The sequence below is a fragment of the Erythrolamprus reginae genome, chromosome 4 (genome assembly GCF_031021105.1).
Source record: "Erythrolamprus reginae isolate rEryReg1 chromosome 4, rEryReg1.hap1, whole genome shotgun sequence".
NCBI classification, from domain to species: Eukaryota; Metazoa; Chordata; class Lepidosauria; order Squamata; family Dipsadidae; genus Erythrolamprus; species Erythrolamprus reginae.
The window spans coordinates 8,627,431-8,635,464 of record NC_091953.1 but is presented as its reverse complement, the minus strand read 5'-3'; the positions used below and the strand labels follow the sequence as shown (position 1 = coordinate 8,635,464).

The 8,034-nt window shown below is 46.0% G+C and overlaps 1 protein-coding gene across 1 annotated transcript in view; it reads right to left on the bottom strand.

The window, feature by feature from the left end:
* The window catches only part of PRSS23 (serine protease 23), a 23,790-nt gene extending 22,449 nt beyond the window's left edge, over positions 1–1,341 (bottom strand). The window contains exon 1 of the mRNA XM_070749599.1: positions 849–1,341. The gene's annotated coding sequence lies outside the window, so the exon portion shown is untranslated. The remainder of the gene's footprint in view (positions 1–848) is intronic.
* Positions 1,342–8,034: the final 6,693 nt, after the last annotated feature.

Sequence of the window (8,034 nt, the reverse complement as noted above, 5' to 3'; positions counted from 1 at the left end):
TCTCTCTCTCTCATTCTCTCCCTCTCTCTGTCTGTCTCTCTCTCTCTCTCATTCTCTCCCTCTCTCTCTCTCTCTCTGTGTCTCTCTCTCTCATTCTCTCCCTCTCTCTGTCTGTCTCTCTCTCTCTCTCATTCTCTCCCTCTCTCTCTCTCTCTCTGTGTCTCTCTCTCTCATTCTCTCCCTCTCTCCGTCTGTCTCTCTCTCTCTCTCATTCTTTCCCTCTCTCTCTCTCTCTCTGTGTCTCTCTCTCTCATTCTCTCCCTCTCTCTCTCTCTCTCTGTGTCTCTCTCTCTCATTCTCTCCCTCTCTCTCTCTCTCTCTCTGTGTCTCTCTCTCTCATTCTCTCCCTCTCTCTGTCTGTCTCTCTCTCTCTCTCATTCTCTCCCTCTCTCTCTCTCTCTCTGTGTCTCTCTCTCTCATTCTCTCCCTCTCTCTGTCTGTCTCTCTCTCTCTCTCATTCTCTCCCTCTCTCTCTCTCTCTCTGTGTCTCTCTCTCTCATTCTCTCCCTCTCTCCGTCTGTCTGTCTGTCTGTCTCTGTCTCTCTCATTCTCTCTCTCTCTCCATCTGTCTGTCTCTCTCTCTGTCTCTCTCTCATTCTATCTCATTGTGTCTGTCTATCTCTCTCATTCTTTCTCTCTCTCTCATTCTCTCCCTCTCTCATTCTCCCTCCCTCTTTCTCTCTCTCTTTCTGTCTCTCTGTCTCTGTCTCTCTCCATTCTCTCTCTCATTCTCTCTCCCTCACTCCATCTCCCTCTCTTTCTGTCTCCGTCTCTCTCTCATTCTCTCTCTGTGTGTGTCCCTGTCTCTCTCCCACCCTCCCAACTTCCCTCCTTCCTTCGCCACTTACCTCTGCCGCAGCTTTTCAAGGGCCGCCGAAAGTTTTCCAAACTTCTGAAAAGCTGAGTTTGTTCTCTGGCTTGAAAATAACAACGACCAGGCAGGTGGGTTACCGACAGCCCATCCCACACTGCCGACCCCGGGCTCCCCCTTCCCCAAAATAAGATTTTTTTAAAAAATCACAGAGTTTTTTTGGGAGGGGGGGTCTTCCCCCGTGGGAGCAGGGAGAGCCCCTTCCCCACGCGCGAGGGAGGCGGGCGAGCGCTTTTCTCCCGCGGGTGGACTCCTTTTTAAAAACCTGGGTGGGTGGGAGGAGGAGGAAGAGGAGGAAGGAGAGAGAAGGAGACCCTGGGAGGTGCGAGCTAGGAGCCCCGCCGCGCTCCTTCTGCCAGCTCCGGGCTGAGCCCCGCTTGCCCAGGCGAGGGAGGCGACGGAGGCGGAGGCGGTGGGCAGGCGGAGGAGAAGTTCGAGACCGCTGGGCAAGCCGGCAGCCTGGCGCAGGCGCCTGGCGACCCAACCCACAGCCTTTTTGTCAAGGTATTTTTTTTTAAAAAAAAAAATTTCCCCGAGCTGGGCAAATGCCCCTCCCCTCTGTAAGAAGCCCCCCCTTCTTTCCCTCTTCTCCCCTCCCCGTACATCCCAGAGAGGCTGGTTCGCTTTTAAGTGGCCGCTTTTCCGCGGGTCCCCCTCACAAAAACTAATCCAAGCGAGGTCTGGGGGTGGAAGGAAGGAAGGAAGGAAGGAAGGAAGGAAGGAAGGAAGGAAGGAAGGAAGGAAGGAAGGAAGGAAGGAAGGAAGGAAGGAAGGAAGGAAGGAAGGAAGGAAGGAAGGAAGGAAGGAAGGAAGGAAGGAAGGAAGGAAGGAAAAGATCCAGATCCCCTCGCTCAAAAGCAACGAAAAGGACCCCGACCACTTTCTCCGACTTTCTCTCCCCCGCCGCGCCCACCTGCAACCACTTTCTCGTACACACACACACCCCGAACGCTAGTATTTCATTACGTTCTTTCTCTGACTTTCTCTATCGACCATTTTTATTTATTTATTTATTTATTTAGTTAGTTAGTTAGTTAGTTAGTTAGTTATATTTTATATATTTATATATTTATTTATTGTCATTTTATTTTACTTTATTTTACTCTATTTTATTTATTATTCATTTTATCTATCTGTCAAACATGTCTGGGATAGTCGTATATACATAACATAAGTAAAAAGGAACGGTAAGAGAGGGCAAGGGGACAGTAGGACAGGGACGGCAGGCACTTTTTAAAAATTTCATTTTATTTATTTTTTCTTCCTTCGATTGCCGTTCCTCCCCCCCCCCCCATCGCTCCCGACTGATTTCTTCGACGTTCTCCTCTCCCTCCATCCTACCCGCCCCACCCGCTGTTTCACTCTCCCCCACCCCTAGTTCGCGTCCCGACGCTCCATCCTTAAAAAGACCCCCAGGAGGGTCGCCGGAGGGGAGGGGAGTGCGAGAGGGAGTGCGAGAGGAAGTGCGAGAGGGAGGGGGCAAAGAGAGAAAGGAAGAGAGAGGAGAAAGGGAGGGAATGAGGGAATGAGGGGGAGATTGAGAGAGGGAGGGAAAGAGAGAGAAAGAGAAAAAGGAAGAGAGAGAAGATCTCTCGAAAATCCTGTGTGGATGCGAAGTCTACAAACACCTCTACTTAATATTTAATAGGAAGGACAGGGTGAGAGAGGGAAGGGATGAATGGGAGTAGAGGAGGGAGGGAGGGAAAGAGAGAAAGAAAGGAAGGAAGAGAGAAGGACAGGACAAGGGAGGGAATGAATAGGAGAGAGGGAGAGAAAGAGAGAAGAGAAGGACAGGGAGAGGGAGTGAGGGAGAGAGAAAGGAAAGGAGAGAAGGAGAGGCAGGGAAGGAGGTAAAGAGAGAGAGATAAAGGAAGGAAGAGAGAAGGACAGGGCAAGAGAGAGAATGAATGGGAGGGAGGGAGGGAAAAAGAGAAGAGAAGGACAGGGAGAGGGAGGGAGGGAGAGAGAAAGGAAAGGAGAGAAGGAGAGGGAGGGAGGGAATGAGAGAGAGATTGAGGGAGGGAGGGAATGAGAGAGAGATAAAGGAAGGAAGAGAGAAGGACAGGGCAAGGGAGGGAATGAATGGGAGGGAGGGAGGCAAAGAAAGAGAGGAAAAGGATGGGGAGAAAGAAGGATGGAGGGAATGAGAGGGACAGAGAAATTCAGTGAGGGTGGGAAAGAGAGATTGAGAGATAGGAAGAGAGAGAAGGCTGGTGAGCAAGGGAGAGAGGGAAAGAAAGAAAGGGAGGGAAAGAGAGAGAGAGGAGAAGGACAGGGAGAGGGAAGGGGGAGAGAGAGAGAAAGGAAAGGGGAGAATGAGAGCGAGATTGAGGGAGGGAGGGAAAGAAAGAGAGAGAGAAAGGAAGAGAGGACAGAGTGAGGGAGTGAGGGAGGGAATAAATGAGAGAGAGGGGTGAGAGAGAGAGAAAGATTGAGAGAGTGGAGAAGCACAGAGGAGGGAGGGAAGCGATGGGGGCTTTAAGGGGACTTTCGGGGAGGGACAAGGAGGGAAAGGAATGAATGGTGCTTGGAATGCCATTCCCTCCCTTTCCTTTCTCAAGGGCACCAGAAGGTTTGCTGGGAAATAAGTCCCATGGAAAGTAGGGGTGGTGTGTAAACAGGCGCTGAAAATGGGGGGGTGGCACCATTAATGGAAAGTCATGCACCCTTGATCAACTATAGGTCAATGGATCAACAGCCCAGCTGGGGAGGGGGGGGGAGAGTGGGGAGGGGGCTGCGATGGTTCACCCTCCCACAGCTTCTAATGAGGAGAGAAAAGTTGTTTGCGGCTGCGGCTGTAATTGTTGCTTATTGCTGCTGCAGCAGCACAGTCTGGACAGGTGGGACACAGAGGTGACTTCTGTGTTGATCTCAAAAGGATGGGAGACACCAACTTGGAAGATTCTATAGAGTTACCCAATAGAACTGCAGAAAAAACAATGGCTGTCAACCTGCCTTCCATTGAGGACCTGTATAACTAAATAACTAAATAACTAAATAACTAAATAACTAAATAACTAAATAACTAAATAACTAAATAACTAAATAACTAATTAACTAAATAACTAAATAACTAAATAAATAACTAAATAAATAACTAAATAACTAAATAACTAATTAACTAAATAACTAAATAACTAAATAAATAACTAAATAAATAACTAAATAACTAAATAAATGCTTGGCAGCTGACATGGATTGAGGATCAGGGTGATACAACAGGCTTTTATTTATTTATTTATTTATTTAATCAGATTTGTATGCCGCCCCTCTCCGCAGACTCAGGGCGGCTCACAGCAATAATAATACAATGTAAACAAATCTAATATTTAAGTTAATTTAAAAAACCCCAATTTAGAAACCAATCATACATACTAGCATACCATACATAAATTTTATAAGCCTAAGGGGAGGGAAAATGTCAATTCCCCCATGCCTGATGACAGAGGTGGGTTTTAAGGAGCTTACGAAAGGCTAGGAGGGTGGGGGCAACTCAGATATCTGGGGGGAGTTGGTTCCAAAGGGTCGGGGCCGCCACAGAGAAGGCTCTTCCGGTGGGTCCCACCAAACAACATTGTTTAGTTGACGGGACCCGGAGAAGGCCAACTCTGTGGGACCTCACTGGTCGCTGGGATTCGTGTGGCAGAAGGCGGTCCCGGAGATATTCTCGTCCGGTGCCATGAAGGGCTTTATAGGTCATAACCAACACTTTGAATTGTGACCGGAAACTGATCGGCAACCAATGCAGACTGCGGAGTGTTGGTGTGACATGGGCATATTTAGAAAAGCCCATGAAAGCTCTCGCAGCTGCATTCTGCACAATCTGAAGTTTCTGAACACTTTTCAAAGGTAGCCCCATGTAGAGAGCGTTACAGTAGTCGAGCCTCGAGGTGATGAGGGCATGAGTGACTGTGAGCAGTGAGTCCCGGTCCAAATAGGGCCGCAACTGGTGCACCAGGCGAACCTGGGCAAATGCCCCCCTCGCCACAGCTAAAAGATGTTTCTCTAATGTGAGCTGTGGATCGAGGAGGACACCCAAGTTGCGAACCCTCTCTGAGGGGGTTAGTGATTCCCCCCCCAGGGTGATGGACGGACAGATGGAATTGTCCTTGGGAGGCAAAACCCACAGCCATTCCGTCTTATCCGAGTTGAGTTTGAGTCTGTTGACCCCAACAGCCTCCAGGCACCAGCACATCACTTCCACTGCTTCGCTGACTGGACAAGGGGTGGAGATGTAAAGCTGCATATTGATGATACCTCACCCCATGCTCTTGGATGATACCTCACCCCATGCCCTTGCAGCTTTCCAATAAGCAAAGTCAATCAGGAAGTCCGATGTGCTTAAACCGCTGTGTTACTAACTTAACTGTTGTGATTCATTTAATGACAAAGGCAAAAAAAAAGGCTGTAACATGGGGTAAAATTCACTTTGACCGTCTCTCACTTTGCAAATAAAATTTAAGACATCATCATGGCCTGTAATTCATTCCAACTTTGGCTGTCCAATATATTTAACATTTATCAAGTGTTTTCGTAAAATCTTCCAGGTCAGTGGTTCTCAACCTGGAGGTCGGAACCCCTTTGGGGGTCGAACGACCATTTCACAAGGGACACCTGAGACCATGGGAAAGGACAAATTGGTTTTAGGATCTAAAGTTTCTATTCTGATGCCTTGGAACATATTTTTACAATCCGACCAATCAGGCGTTTACAGTGGGGGTGTCCCTCTGACCTTCCTGCCAATCAGCTTAAAGCTCTGTGGGGAGAATTGGCGATAGACTTATTGTTGGGGGTCACCACAATATGTGGAACTGTATTAAGGGGTTGCAGCATTATAAACTTTGAGGATTTTTAGGTTCAGCGATTTTTTGTAGAATATAGCTACTCCGCCTCCTCTGCGGGATTCACGGTCTGAGCGGAAAACACGGTAGTTTTTTGATGTGATAATGGAGTCTGGGTAGGAAGCGTTTAGCCATGTTTCGCATATAAAAATTATATCAAAGTTGGAGGTGTCAAGTAGAAGGAGGAATTCAGATGTCTTGTTGACTAAACTTCTAGCATTTAATAGTTTACATTTGAGATTGGTCTTGTGTTGGGGATTGGTTTTGGGGTGGTTAGAGGAAGTAAGGGGCACGCTTTCCTATTCTTGGTTTGAGGTGGTAGGGTTGTCCATTTGTTGTTGTGGGATATGTGGTCTGGCCGGTGTCAGTTTGATGTTGTGAGATGGTAGGTTGAAAGTTAGACCAGAAGATGTGGGGAGAATTATGGGTTTTGGGTTTGATGCTTTCCGTGCGGTAATCTATGTAAAGGTTTGTTTCACCAAGTTCATAGCGTCTCTTGAGTTCTGCCCATAGTTCGTGAGAGCGAATACGTTGGAGGGGAGTTGAGATTTAGGTAAATTTAGGTAAAACTTGAAACCATTTGAAAGCCTTCCAATTAATTTTTTTTTCCACGAGGATTTTTTGAAAGCTAAACCAAGTCAAATATTGGCACAAGATCCTGACTTTGCCACCTGGAACGGAACGTTGCCATGATGAAGGTTTTAAAAATTCCATGGTTAGCTAACGTCTATGAACCAGCCAGGGTTTGCCAGGTTCCGGAGGTACCAGCTGCACCACGGTAAATCACGGAGATAGCGAGGAAACCTACCTTGCCAAATGTGGGTATGACCTCTGGCTCAACCCAGCAAAATGTCAAAATATTGGGAACGCTCCAACAAAGAAAGTTTTTAAGAAGAGATTGGACTTCTGAAATGGTACAGGGTTACCTGCCTGAGCAGAGGGCTGGACTAAAATGACCTGCAAGGTCCTTTCCAGCTCTGTTATTTTGCTATTCAGGTAGTCATTGACTTACAACACTTTGTTTAGTGACCATGCCAAGTTGCAACGGCGCTGAAAAAACCGTGACTTCTGCCCATTTTTCGTAGTGACAACCTAATCCCCACGATCATGGGATCAAAATTCAGAGTTTTGGCAACTGATTCATATTTTTTTTAAGTAAAGTTTTTATTCACAAATAGAAAAACAATACAGTTCAAAAAGAATAATAAATGACTATTTATTTATTTATCTATTTATCTATTTATTTATCTATTTATCTATTTATCTATCTATCTATTTATTTATTTATCTATTTATCTAGCTATTTATTTGTTCGTTCGTTCGTTCGTTCGTTCGTTCGTTCATTCATTCATTCATTCATTCATTCATTCATTCATTCATTCATTTATTTATTTATTTATTTATTTATTTATTTATTTATTTATTGTTAGAGTTGAAAGGGACCATGAAGGCCATCAAGTCCAACCCCCTGCCCAAGCAGGAACCCTATAGCACATCAGTCAAGTGGCAGATCAATCTTCTCTTAAAAAGGTCCAGAGTGTTGGAGTTCACAACATCCGCTGGTAGGTTGTTCCATTGGTTGATCGCTCTGACGGTCAGGAAGTTCCTCCTTATCTCCATGTTGAATCTCTCCTTGGTCAGCTTCCAGCCGTTGTTCCTCGTCCAGCCCTCTGGTGCCCTGGAGAATAAAGTGATCCCCTCCTCTCTGTGACATCCCCTCGTATACTTGTAGACTGCTATCATGTCCGCTCTGGCCCTCCTTTTCTCTGGGCTATCCATGCCCAGTTCCCTCAGTCTCTCTTCGTAAGTCTTGTTTTCCAGTTCCTTAATCATCTTGGTTGCTCTTTTTTGCACCTTCTCCAGAGTTTCAATGTCTCTTTTGAAGTGTGGTGACCAGAACTGAATACAGTACTCCAGGTGTGGTCGGACCAGGGCGTAGTAGAGTGGTATTAAGACTTCCCTGGTCTTGGAGTGTATTCCCCTGTTGATGCAAACATATAATTGAAAGAAAGAAAAGAAAGGATGGGGAGAAGAAAAAAAGGGAAAATCTGGTGAAAGAAGAGAATGAGAAACGAAAAAGAGGGACAGAGAGACAAAAAGAGAGAAAAGAAAATAGAAGAAAAAGAAAATAGAAAAAGAAAGGAAAATGGTTACATCGTACGTCATTTCCATTTTGTTTGCATTCCTGGTGAATCAAAAAACAAGCTCTATATATCTTCTTATTGCTATGCTATGCCCCCAGGCACGTCATTATTGGCTGAAAGTCAAAGGATGGATAAAAGATATACTGCAATTTGATTTAGAATTGAAACCAGAGACCTA